The sequence below is a fragment of the Triticum dicoccoides genome, chromosome 3A (genome assembly GCF_002162155.2).
Source record: "Triticum dicoccoides isolate Atlit2015 ecotype Zavitan chromosome 3A, WEW_v2.0, whole genome shotgun sequence".
NCBI lineage: Eukaryota > Viridiplantae > Streptophyta > Magnoliopsida > Poales > Poaceae > Triticum > Triticum dicoccoides.
In genome coordinates, this window is record NC_041384.1 from 154,392,704 (window position 1) to 154,406,854 (window position 14,151).

At 45.2% G+C, this 14,151-nt stretch overlaps 1 pseudogene; it reads left to right on the forward strand.

Moving 5' to 3' along the window:
• The first annotated feature begins 1,529 nt into the window (after positions 1-1,529).
• On the forward strand, positions 1,530-4,195 carry LOC119272099 (annotated as a pseudogene).
• Positions 4,196-14,151: the final 9,956 nt, after the last annotated feature.

The following is a 14,151-nucleotide window of genomic DNA, read 5'->3' on the forward strand; positions in this document are numbered from 1 at the left end:
GGCGGCGTCCCGGGCGGCGTTGAGGTCGGGGGCGGGGCCGGCGTTGAATCTGGGGTCGGGGGCGGCGTGGGAAGAGCGCGCGGCGGCCGAGGGGCGACGGCGACGGCGAGAGTGGAGTTGATTTGGGGGATGAAGTGGCCGTGGGAAAGGACGAACCGCGTGGTTAAGTCAGAAGTACCAGTGGCGCGTTCCAGAAAGGGCGCTACTGCTACGTTAGCTACAGCGCGTTCTGGAATACACGCTGCAGCTAAGGAGATTAGCAGTAGCGCTGGGCCATTATACGCGCTACTGCTAGGTTGGGCTAGCCATGTGCGCCCAGTTCAAACGTAGCAGCAGCGCTTTTCGCTAGTACGCGCTACTGCTAAAGTCATAGCAGTAGCGCGGTTTATTTACGCGCGCTGCTACTAAGTAGCAACAACGCTTAATTTTGTACAGCGCTACTGGTAAAATTCTGTGTATAGACTTTTCCCTAGTATGGAAGAAGAATAAAAAGAAATAAAAACTAAATAAAATCGAAAAAAAAAGGCCAAACAAAAGCAGAAAAAAGAAAACCAGACTGAGAAGATGTATAACAAGAAGAATAAAAGAAGTAATTAGGTACAATAAGTGAGTTGTTCTAGTTAGTTATAGTCCGTGGAAGTAATCCAAGAGTACGAAGTTTGAATCCTTCTTCATCCATCTATTTAGAAAATAAATGGGTCCGACTGAGGATGGGGATGTGTGCGCCGGTTCGTGTAACGCTATGTATACAACGGGCGAAGAATTTATAAAATATGACCATCATGTTCTTTTCTTATGAAGAGATATGGGCCAATCTGAGTTGTTTTTGTGTTTAATGAGTGTACCGAAGCAGAATGTTCAACTACATTAGTTGTCGGGTCAAAAAAAACTACATTAGTTGTTTATTTCATCCCTGTGATATGTATGGTATTTATGTAAGGACTCTAAGTACATAAATCCGTTGATGCTCTCAGGAGCGCGCGCTCCTGCACGCAAAAAAATATTTTAAAGTGTGAAAAAATTCCAAACACAAATTTGGCGTATACATCTCGATATTATATGTGTGCACGCCATGTTTTAGAGAAAACCAACATTTTTTGTGGCTTGTGTAAAAAGACAAAAGGATGCCTTGTGAAAAGTATTTTTTTTAACACCGGATTTTGTCTTCTTCACACGCGGCACATAAGTTGTCGGTTTTTCGCGAAATGACTTTGTGAGCATGTATAATATCAAGATGTATACACTAAGTTTTCGTTTGAAGTTTTTTGACATTTCAAAATATGTTTAAGACGCATTGAAAAAACCAAGAGCGCGCGCTCCCATGTGCCAAAGCGCCACTCTCAAGTACAACATGTTGTCAAATGTTCCTTGCTTGCACATTTTGCATGTATTCCTGTGCCAACAGAGCTACCAGTTGCAAATGTAACTTGTCAAACTGTATACATAAGACACCATTACAGTTGCCATACACTTGACCATCTACTCCTGTAAACCACAATTGCTACAGCTAATTGGAACAACAGCACGCAATGAACCAGGTAATTGGAACATAAAGCAAGCAAAATGCTGCTGCTGTCAATGTTGCTTCACACTGCTACATGCTTCAGGTTCAGCAAAGTGCTGTTTCTGTGTCCAGCACACTGTTGCTCCAGGCTTCAGGTTCAGGCCTCAGGTAACATCAGACGGTGCTGCCGAAGGGAACAAAAGCTATATGTAGAGCATGCCGAGTGCGTCCCAGCTACCACACGATGCCCGAGCACGCTCGTCTTCGCCGCCACGCACAACTGCGTGCAGGACGAGGTCCCCCACATCCGCGCTCTCGGCCGTCGTCGACATAGCCAACACCGATCAGGCGAGCACCAACGGCGAGCGATGAGTGGTGAACAGCGAGGTGCGCAGTGTAGGGGAGCAAGGACGGTGTAATCCTGGTTAGCAGCAGCCGGCAGTAGCAATGGAGGCGGTGGCCTACAGCAGCGGAAGGCATCGGCGCAGCGGTCGGGCAACTTGCCCGCCGTGTAAATTGCACAGAAGTATCACAATTGGAGCATTAAAAGTAGATTGGTACCAAATTTAATAATTTTTACGTGTCAGTATTAAATCTAGGGCTAGACGTTACAAAAAAGTCTAAATCGCGTATAAACACGTATTGACAGTGTATCTGACCGGCGGACCCGCATGTCATCTGCTGACGTGACATTTTTTTTTGCAGAAACCCCCTGCACGGCGGCGCCCAGTCTGGATCGAGGGGAGGATCCATCGAGCCCGAGCTCCCACTCGCATCGCCGTGGCCCCCGCTTGCGCCGGAGCTGCCCCTGCTCGCACCGCCGCGGCCTCTGCTCGTGGCCTCCACCATCTCCTTCGGGGCCTCTGCACAACGGAAGCGCCTCCCTCCCCCCTCTTCCCGTCCGAGCTCGACGCCATCTCCGCGCTCATCCCGCGGCTCATCTCCGAGGGCCAGGTCCCCGCCGCCGGCTGCCTCCTATCCGCGGCGCTCCTCCTGCCCGGCTCCCCGGAGCGCCTCCCGTTCCCCCCGCTCGCGGAGCACCTCGCCTCCCTCCCCACGCTCACCCCGGCCTTCGCCCTGCTCACCGCGCTCCGCCACCACCCGTCTGCCCCTCGCCGCTCCCGCTCGCCACCCCGCTCCTCGGCCACCTCCTCGCGATGCGCCGCGCCCGCGAGGCCGCCTCCGTGCTCCGCTAGCTCTGCCGCCCCGACTCCCCGCGCCGGCCCGACGCCGCCACCTACGGCATCGCCGTCGCCGGGTTCTGCAGACTCGGGGACCCCAGGAGCGCGCTCGTCGCCCTCGGCAAGATGGCCTCCGACGGGGTTCCGCCCTCGCTGGAGCTGCAGGAGGCGGTGCGGGATGTGATGCTGCAGGACGCGAGGATCGAGGAGGCGTGGGCGCTGGAGGAGGCTATGTGGTCGCCGGAGTCCAAGAAGACGGGAACCAAGGCGGCGCGTCAAGAGAGAGAGCTTCGGGTGAGAGAGAGAGAGAAGAAAAAATGGAAGGAGGAAGAGAAGGAGAGAGGCAGGGTGCGGGGACGGTCTGGTCCTGGTCGCTGGTGGTGGTGCTCCGGTGGCCGGCCGGCGGCGCGGCGAGGAGGAGGCCAGGGCGGGGCAGGGGTTACGGGAGGCGAAGGAGCTCGGGCTCGAGGGGCTCCTCCCCTCGATCCAGATCGAGCCTCGCCGCGCATGAGGACGAAGGAGGTGCGGGGGGTTTCTACAAAAAGAATGCCACATCGGCAGCTGACATGCGGGTCCCGCCGGTCAGATACACTGTCAATACGTGTTTATACGTGATTTAGACTTTTTTGTAACGTCTAGCCTTAGACTTGGTACTGACACGTAAAAATTACCAAACTTGATATCAACCTACTTTCAATGCTCCAATTGTAGTACATCTGTGCAATTTACTCAAACCATACAGATACAGGGCAAACTATACGCCACGTATAGAACCGAGCAGGCGGGCGGGTGGATGGTTTTGTGGTTGTGGAAGCTAGCTACGAAAGCAAAGATACTCAACGCTGGGTGGCTTCATCGATTTGATCTCCCCGGAACACAATACAGGAACACCGTGATTTATTGCAAAATATAGGAGTCTGTCATTCCTCCTATAAAGTTTATGAACCTGAATTTTAAGCAAACATCAGATTTTTAGACATGCCAAAATGAACATTTTTATGGTAAATTTTGTTGGATTATGATATTTTCAACAAATTTTGTTCATCGCCGATGACAAGTTTAGTTGGCGAGTATGACAAACCCGTCTCAGCTCATTTTTTTTAGAAAATCACAATGCTTGCAAATTAACTTGACATCATGCTGTCATAAATTGCCATAAAAATATTTGATTTGCCATATCTAAAAATCTGACAGCATCGCTGCATATGTTACCTATTCTACCTAGTACATGTACGACAAGGTGTTGGCTACAAGTCTGGATTACCGAATCGTGATTGACTCCAACAATCACCATAAGCACGATGTCCTTGCATTACAGCTTGGACGCCGATCTTTCCTGCATCTCCACAAACTTATGTTGTCCCAAAGATTTGGTCAGGATATCTGCAAGCTGGTCGTCAGTGCAAATATAGTTGACTTCAATTTTGCCTTCTTCCACACACTCTCGTATACAGTGATACTTGATATCGATGTGTTTGCTCTTGTCATGATGTACCGAATTCTTACATAGGGAAACCACGGAGTTGTTATCAATATTGAGCATCACTCTTTCTGGTTCTTTGTCCGTGAGGTCACCGGGTAGCCTTTCTAGCCACACACCTTGGCACGCCACGGTTGCGGCTGCAATATACTCTGCTTCACCGGATGATAGTAATGTGACCACCTTTTGTTTTTGTGATAGCCAACTTACTATGCCTCCTCTCAAAAAATATGCTTCGCCCGACATACTTTTACGGTCGTTCATATCTCCTGCCATGTGCTATCACTATAGCCAAGCTAAGTAGCTCCCCCATCTCCTTCTTGTTCTCTCTTAAAATAAACATAACCGAAATTTGTTGTCCCTTTGATGTACATGAGTATATGTTTCACAATTGCCCAATATTCCGTCGCAGGTGCTTCTATGAAGCGATTCACTATATATGTTTCACAATTGCCCAATATTCCGTCACGGGTGCTTCTATGAAGCGATTCACTATACCAACAGAATAGGCCAAGTATGGTCGTGTATTCACAAGATACCTTAAGCTTCTGACCACACTCATATACCCCGTTGCATCAACTGTGGGCACTTTACTCCTTTTGCTATGTTTAAGCCGAGGCTCCATTGGAACATAAGCTGGATTGCAATCCTCCATGCTACGGCCTTCAAGTATCTTCTTTGCATATGCCATCTGACATAGTGTGATCCCCTCCGGCTTTTGTTGTATCTTGATCCCAAGGTAGTAACTTCACTCATCTTGAATAGCTCCATCATCTTAACGCCTTCATCGGTGTGGTCATATGCGTCATCTTCACCTTCGCCTACTTAGAGTTGCCGCTCTCCGTGATCCCCGCCTCCGTCTTGGTTGTAGATTGCTTTCGCAGTGTCACGACACCTCGTTGGAGCTCGAATAGCGAATAAATTACAAGGTTAGAATCAATGGATGAAATTTAGAGAGAAAAATTGTTGCTACCATAATAATTTTCAAATGTTGTTAATTAATTTAAAATTGAGTTTTTTTTCTGCTGGTATTCAAGTTTCATGTAGGCTTTAATAACCATTGCTCCAAAAGAAAGTTTGTTAGTTTTTTTTTCATTTGTCGCATGCGCACAAACTGCTTTTGTTTAGTTCGTTTAGCTAGTCACATAACACGTAATCATATCGATCAGTTTGTTATTACAATAGAAGACACTAGCTTAATTTAGGGTTTGGTCAGCGATCTGCTGATGTTGATGGAGAGTAACCGCTAACTTATGCGTGAGACGAATCGAGATTGTTTGTCTTTAGAAAACAAATGGGGATTGCTATGCACATTAGAAACAAAGAGAAAAGATACAAGAAGAAAATCATAAGGTGAAAAGTACATGTGAACAAGAAGAACGAAAAAACTTTATATCCCCTAGTCATGCATGCACATATATATACGGTCAGTGCAACCTATATATCAATTCCCATAAATACAAAACGCAAGCAAACTGAGTGTTTTGACCGAACCGACAAAGTTTTTGGAGGGACCCGAGACATGTACGAATGGTGGTTCCCTCCTTCCCTTCACCACCAACTATATTCCTGTCAAACATTGCATTACTTTCCAGTTTCCACCAAACATTTTGTTCATAATAAAGTACCCTATATGCTACCCTCTAATATAATCCCCCGGCCATTCTTAGAAATATGCCCTTGCTATACACCCTACTAAAATATTAAGCTAGTAATTTTTCTATGAAAACAACCTCCTCAAGAGGGCTCAATCAAATAAAAGATTAGTTCTGTTTGTAGAAGGAAACCAAGACAAAACCCTGATAGGTTAACTTAGTAATTCTCGGCCAATACTAATTTGTATATACGTAAAACCAGTTGTGGCCCCGGTATGTCCAGTATTTCAAGTCAAAAAAATGTGTTAATCGATTAATCATTTGGGAAAATAGTATACGTATAGTCGTGCATTGTGTATCCACATAATTTAATGAAGAAACATATTTATGATAAGGGTCACAGGAAAACAACAAACATATCTTTTGTGTAGCCCAAACAAATAGATTACTTGTTGATAAATTTTAAATATACAAGCAGGGCATATATACATACACAAGTAAAAGTGTTTTAGTTTTTCATTCTTTAAATATAATTTTGAACATTTGAAAATATGGGAGCACACAAAGCCCTGGAGCCTAACGCGGTCTGTTCCACACGCTATAATCTCATTCTCAGTCACTGAAACATACTTCCGTCCCAAATTATCTATTCTCTTTGTTCCTAATATAAGATGTTTTGTAGCTTAATTTGAACTGCAAAAATGTCTTACATTCGCGTACAGAGGTAGTAGCAATTTAGGCTTCCTTAAGACAAGTCTTTGACTAACACTTACATTGGTTTTTTTTCCTGCCCTGTAAAAAAAGAGTTACATTTTTCTGTGTGAGCGTAACCGTTAAATTGTTAGTATATACTCTATGTGACATCCAATTGAATGTCGTTAGATTTGTATTGTACTCCCTCCATAAAGATATGTAAGAGCGTTTAGATCATTAAAGTGGTGATCTAAACGCTCTTATATTTATTAACAGAGGGAGTACTTACTTGTGGTTATGATTTTATACCACACGAGTTAAATATCCATGATTTAATAGTTGATAAGAGGCTTGTTCTTACTGGAACTTACTGCTGCATAAGCAGATTACATCCATCCATCCGCTAGGGCTAGGGTCGATCTGCCTCCGCCGAAGACGCTCTCTTGACTCTGGTCATGCACCAAAGCATGGACCTAATCATGGGCCGAATACCACGGGTCGCCCATGCATCGTCCATGTGGTCAGCCGCAGGGGGCTGTCAGCTATAATTACAAGCTTCTTGGATTCGGCAACAATGGTTTAAACGGCCTTCCTCTCCGGTTAAACTGGCCTGTATACGTGATGCAGTACATGATACGATGCCGTCCTTGACCAGCAAGTAAGTATAGCTCACATCAGTACATCGCCGCATCAAATCGCCCAGTACGCGTGGTTCGTACGTCTCCTACGAAGCCCTTTGCGGGAAGGGCCCACCGGTACGTCGGATGGAAATCCGACGGCCGATGTACGCCATGAAAAGAATACCGATGGAATAATACGTACTGTCTCGGTCGATCGATCTGTCCCGCAGCGCTGCGTTTGGGTCCACAGAAACCCTATGATGTGAGAGCCACTGCGCAGACAGAGGTGGCTATTTCTCTGACCTATGGATGTGACGTAGTACTAGTTAATTATTTGAGCCCTAGGGTTTTCCATGTGCCGGCCGGGCACAACGCTTTAGGCAGCAGATATGGTGGTGGCTTTCTCAGGATGGTGGAGCAACGTAGAGTATCCTCTATTCAATTATTAACCCTCGCTCTTTCCAGAACATGTTGCCTACTCTAACGGTGTAGAGTTGTTTAGACCTCCTTTGATTTGTAGGAATTTCATAGGATTTTTATAGAATAGGATTTGCATAGAAAATTTTCTTTGAATCCCTTTGATTTGTAAGAATGGATTTTATTTCTATGTATGATAGAAATCAATCCTTCACATTTTGGAAAAAAAACTTTAGCTAAGACTCAATGGAAAAATCCATATCCTATGCATCAAATGACATCTTTTTCTCTATAAAAATTGAGATACATGTCATCTCACTTTCTATGATTTTTTTATTCCTATAACATTTCTATCATGTGAACCAAAGGAGGCCTTATCTTAGTAGCAACCGTTAATATTACTATGGTGAAGGATTAGACTATGATATTTGACTGTTGGAGTAAAATACCGTGTATTCACGTAGTACTTCTCCAGTAATATGTGCATGTAAGTAATAGATCAAAAGACAACAATAGACATAGTATTATACTTCCTCCGTCCTAAAATAAGTGTTTCAAATTCATTACAACTTTATAGTATAGTTATTATAAAGTTGAGATATTTATTTTAGAACGGAGAGAGTAGTATTCACTTTTTTAATAGAAAAAGTTTGAAACCTTTAAACTTAGGGGGTGTTTGGTTTCAGGGATTTTTTTGTGTTGGCACTAGAAAAAGTCCCTAGCAAACTAAACAGGGTGAGACTTTTTTAGGACTTTTTGTTAAATGTTCTTAAAGGCACCTTCTTAAGAGTCTTTTCTAAAAAGTCCTAGAGACTAGAAAAAAATCATAGGACTAGAGAACCAAACACCACCTTAGCATCATCTTAACGCACACAACCATTTATTATGGTATATCTATACCTACGTGTTTTTTTTTTCGGGGCATACCTACATGTAACAACATCATGCGAAGTTGGCTGCACGTGCAGTAACATGCCGGTAGAATTTTAGGTAGAAAAGGGTTTGCGGATTTCGATACACCCCTTAGAAAAGTTACGGATTCATATGTAGATTAAAGATAGAAATTAGAAGCTACTCCTTCAATAGAAAAATATTAGACTGTTCTGATGTCCTATTTGATGCATCGGGGAATATGGATTAAAACTATTGATCGTGAATGTACGAGAATACTCTTTTTAAGTGACTTTAAGAGTCGTGCAAATTTTTAAGGTGTACCGAACCAAAACTCAAAGGTTAATTAAAGACTAATTTTCATATATTTTTTGTTTCACGGAAGCTCGGGATCTTTAAGTAGAAAATTACATTAAAACCCATAGAAGGTGGGAAGAACTTTTCCGATAAAGAGTACTCCCTCCGTTTTTGAAAGAGTGTACTTCCAACTTTGTTGAAGGGTCAAACTATCTCAAAGTTTGACCAAGTTTGTGTAAATATATGTCAATGCTTGTGAAACTAAATAGGTATATGATAAAAATATATATTATCATGAATCTAATGCTACTAATTTGATGACATAAATGTTGGTCTATTATTGTATAAATATGGTCAAACATAAAAAAATTTGACTTTCCAACAAAGTTGGAAGTACACTCTTTTAAGGACGGAGGGAGTATATATTAATATCGCGAAGATTACACTCGGCCTCTACAACAATACAATACCCTAATGGTATGACGGATGCACACAGCAAAAAAGGAAGAAGAAGCTAATATAAAGTCTCGCTACAGCATTCCAGGCCTTGCAGCAGCAACACAATCACCACCAAGACAACACCTAGTGTTCAATTTCTCCAAAGCGAAGAAGGAAACCGTGCACCAACACCGTCGTCGCCCGATCGTAGATGAATGTGGGAAGAACTTAGTCACAGAAATCCATTATGTCATTTTTACAAGAGAAAACATTATTCCTTTTTTTAGGGACATTATTCCTTACCGGCTATTACTTTTTTTTAGAACGAAGGCTCAAAAAGAGCCCGGCTTTGAATTAACAAAGCCATCAACCGGCCAGGATTACAAGAACACCAACTAACAAGGAAAGCAAGAAGAGAACCAAGCGGCTGATACAAGGAGCAAAGCGAAACAGACTCAAAGGCAGCAGCGATAGCAAAAACATGCCATGCTGCCGCCAACACCCTACAGGACGACCTACACCAACCGGACAAACTACGGACTTGAGAGGATGCACCACCGCGCAAGCTTCGTGATCGTAGCCAAACTCGAAGACAACACTGACACTCCTCTGGAACTGCCACTGCAAAGGGCCCCTGCCCTCCCATCCTGGCTCGAAGGATGCCGCACCGGCAGGCGGCAGCTCGGTTCACCCTAGAACCCAGAGGAAGACGCCCAAGCTGCACATGAAGAAAGAACTAGGAGCAGACCTGCTAGCTCAGAACACACCATTCCGAGCACCGTCGTCGTCCGCGGTTAAGCCACACCGAAGGGCTAGAGCTGTCGGCCACAGTCGCAGCAACAAGGGCAACAACGATGAGCCACCGTAGAAAAGGCAGTGAAGCGCCGAGCCAAGCTGCCACCCTCCACCATCACACCCACAACCCGACTCTGTCGCCGCCCCTGCGATCCCCGGACTGTGCCTCCAAGAAGGAACACGACACGGATGTGTCGTCGCCGCCCAAATCAGGGGACCTAGGCTTTCACCTAGCAGGGAACGGAAGAAGGGGGAGGATCCTCACCACAGCCTCCAGGGAGGGGTACGGCGCCCAGGGCGTCGCCTGCGATGTGGCTGCGCCGGCCAGGGGTTTCCCTCGGAACCAACCCCCTCGACGAGATCCACGCTGCCGACGCCCGGGAGGACCCGGATCCGGCGATGGAGGAGCAGATCGAGGCGGAGAGGATGAGATGCATCTGGCGAGGCAACCGCGCAGGGAAGGCCGCACACCAGCGACCGTGGACCGACACCTCCTTGTCCCCCGTGAGACCGAGGGAGGCGCCTCACCAGCTCCGGCCGGGGTGGCCCGCCGCCCGGGCCACCCGGCACTCTCCGCCCGGGGCCGCCGCCCCGGATGCCGAGCCCTCCATGCTATGTGGAGCCGCCGGATCCCCCGCCGCCACCTTCATCGGTGTCGAGCGCACGCCGGCGCACACCTCTGCCGGCGGCGGAGGGGAAGGGGAGGGGGGAAGGAGGGATGCGGCGGCGGCGATTTAGGGTTTCCCTCGAGTCGCCTTGGTGGAGACGACGCGGGGGCGGGGCCGAGTTCCCTGTTGTGACTTGAGAACCATGTGCAGATATTGATGCGTGGAACCTAGCTACTACTAGTATGGCATCATGTGCGATCTAGGTCGAGCAAGCTATTGCTAGTTAGCCAGCTGGTCTACTACCCTTTTTTTCTCTCACCTGACCCTATGTACTAGCCTAACCTATATACACAGGTAGGTGTCAGTGTGACTGTCACATTTGTGGCATGAAAGGAAAGCCAGATCTATAGCGGAAGGGGAGCCAGATAGGAGTAAGGGATTTCTTTTTAGAGAAGCAAGGGCTTCTTTCGTTTAAGGAATTGCAATATGTTCTTTGATTCATAGGAATGAAATCCTTGGGAATCATTTGCACTCTATTTTGGAGGAAAGTTCTTTGTACATTTCCTTTGTTCTTCATGCCGCGCATCAAACACTATTCAGTACTAATTCCGATGTTTTCTATTTCTATGTTTGTGGGCCCAGATGATGGCTATGGATACCCGTTATGTGACCCCGAAGGGTAATTACAATGTTTTGGCGGGGGAGGGAATTTGGGCCAAATTTTGTACTTGTGTGTATGTAAATTGGCCAAGATTTTCCTTCGTCTTCAAGTATCCCGAAGACGGTATGGTCAACCTCTCATTGTGCGATCATACCCACAAGTACCCACCAGGAGGGGCCGATATGTGGGCCTGTCTTTGAAACCCCAATTACCTAAACCTAAAACACTCAATTTCATCCCGAGTCCAAGCTTTGTCTCAACAGCCAACCACCCAACCCTTCTTTCTCTCTTGCCCTATTCTCCATGAGACCATGGCTCCACGCCTCCACCAGATCAAGCCGCCGCCGCCTCACGCCGTCTCGATAGTCGTCGCCATCATGTGCTCGCTACCAAAGACGCTACTCTGGCAACCCCATCTCATCGATCCGCTCTTCCCAAAGCTCCCTTGTTCCCCATCATCGTTTGCGCCACCCGATAGTGGCCCTGTTTGGATACTCTAACACAGTTAGAGTTAGAGTTATTTTTTAACCCACTCTAACCCAAATAAGCACCTCTCCACCAGGATAGTTGGGTTAGATGGAACTAACCCACTCTAACCCTTCCTGTTTGGATACTTTTGAGTTATTTGAACCTCCAACTAATCCAAACTAGCTCTAACCCCATGATCCAAACAGGGCCAGTGTTAAGTCGTTGATGGCGACTCGCCATCCATGTGTTCATTATGCCCCCTGACCTTCGGGCTTGCGTCATCGCTGCGCAGCCTCACCTTGCGTGATCTGAACATAGTTGTGTTGATAAGCAACTTGTTGTGTTGTTGTAGCCTATGATGAGCGGGGATCCCCGCGAAGAAATTTACCTGGCAAGGGATGGTGATGGGAGGATTAGAGGATGGGGACTGGTGTCACGAGGGCGGCGAAAGACGGCGAAAACAGAGCAATACTTGGACAAGTTTCTCCCGGTTGCCATCTTGACCCAGTCCCAAGTAAGGAAAATCATTTTAGTAAAAAAGTTATATGCATCAATTCGATTATTAGCAAAATTAGCGGTCTGTTAAGAAATAACAAAATTAATTAAAGTTCTCCGAGAGATTGGAGGTATTTCAGATCATTCAAATTCTCAAACTTTGACTAGTAAGGACACCATGTAATTGCAATTTCTCTTACCTCGCAAGGATAAGAAGACACCACCAATTTCCCGTCTTGCCTCCATGGGTTGTTCGGGTATAGGAAGAGGCATTTTGACAGGGGGGGGGGGTAGTATTCTTAATGTGCATATCAAATCTTTCTATGTTAATGTATGTGTGCGTGTCATCCACTGTGACGTCTCGATGGTTAAAAAAATGTTGTACTTTGGTGTACGAAACTAAATTCATTTGGCTATGTTGTCGGCTTGCCATCTTGTCTTCTTAGTCACTGAAAGGGGGAAAGTGGCGCTTTTTGTCCTGCCTAAAGACTTCGATCTAGTGGACGGTCATCTAGCTCTTTGTTATCTTGGTGGTTCCCGTGGTGATGGTGGAACATAGTTTCATCTTGATCAACACGGATGGTTCTCTCATGTTATGCTTTTAGTGGTCTTAGTGTTCTTCCCCAATGATCCGCTGACAAGGCAAGAACTATGCATTTTGCTTGACAAAGGTTGTTTCTTTGACATAATGTGTTTAGCAGTCTCCTGGTCGCACCAGCATGCAGTGTTAGGCGGCTCATGTGTCTCATCAAAGCCTTCTAGGTTAGTCTGTCGTTAGTCGAATGCTGGAGGAACATTGAGATCGGAAAGGGCGAAGTTGGAGACAACAACTTCAGAGGTCTTGGATATAACTTTTAGTTTTTGTCAGAGTTCTACTGCTTGTGTCAGTTCTAGTTTCTTCAATTTCTTGTATTATCTTTGTTGAATATATCGATTAACACATAATCAATAGGTAGCTGAAGAGTGCTAAGTGCCCCCATTTTGCTAAGGACTAAACCAATATATTCAACCAAAAAAATATATTCCCAAAATGTATCAAGGATTAATATTCCACAAAAGTATCAACCATAAGCAATTATACATACTCTCTCTCTCTCTCTCTCTCTCTCTCTCTCTCCCTCAAAAGTATTTAAAATAATTAATATTATACATAAACATTTAAAATTATTTGTTTCAACCCTTACACATATGGTAACCAAGGATTAATTTAATGCCATTTTAACAATTTAAACGACAATAACACATAATTTGCGCTAAAATGATAGGTAAATAAGTTTGAGATATATTTACCGTAGGGGTTTGCTTTATTTGTGTGAGATAGAAAATTATGCCTCACTTGGTTGGTGGGGTTGCGCTAGTACCGAACACCCACTATGGTTGTTTTACGCGTGAGACAAAATTAACCAATATTTTCCTACGCTCCACTCCTCTATGTGTCATGTGTATGGGGCCATATTAAAGTCGCCTTTCGTTTATAAGAATTTTGTAAGAATTCTAAAGGATATGAATTTTGTAGTATAATCTTTTTTGAAGCTCTTGGTTTGTACGAATGGATTCCTATGCCTATGTAGGATAGGAACCAATCCTTCACATTTCAAAAAAAAACATTAGCCTAAACTCAATGAAATTTTTTTATCTTATGCATCAAATGACATGTCTTTTTTATAGAAATTAAGATACATGCCATCTCGTTTCCTATGATTTTTTTCTATTCCTATGATTGTCCTATCTTGTGGACCAATCAAAGAGTGGCTCTCATTCTATTGATACATGTGACTTTAGTTTGCACTTCGAAGACCCAAAGCCCGCTTTTGATTCTGGAATGAAGAAGCTAGCCCGTGTAGACTTTAAGGGCGCCACTGCGGCTAAGGAGAAAATGGCATGGTTAATTACATTTTTTTAATCAGTAGCTAAACTGGGCTAACAATGATATGATGAACGTCAAGAACCATGTGCTGGAGGGAGCAAGAAATGACATCTCCCTGTTGCAGCAGAATCCTTCTCCTCC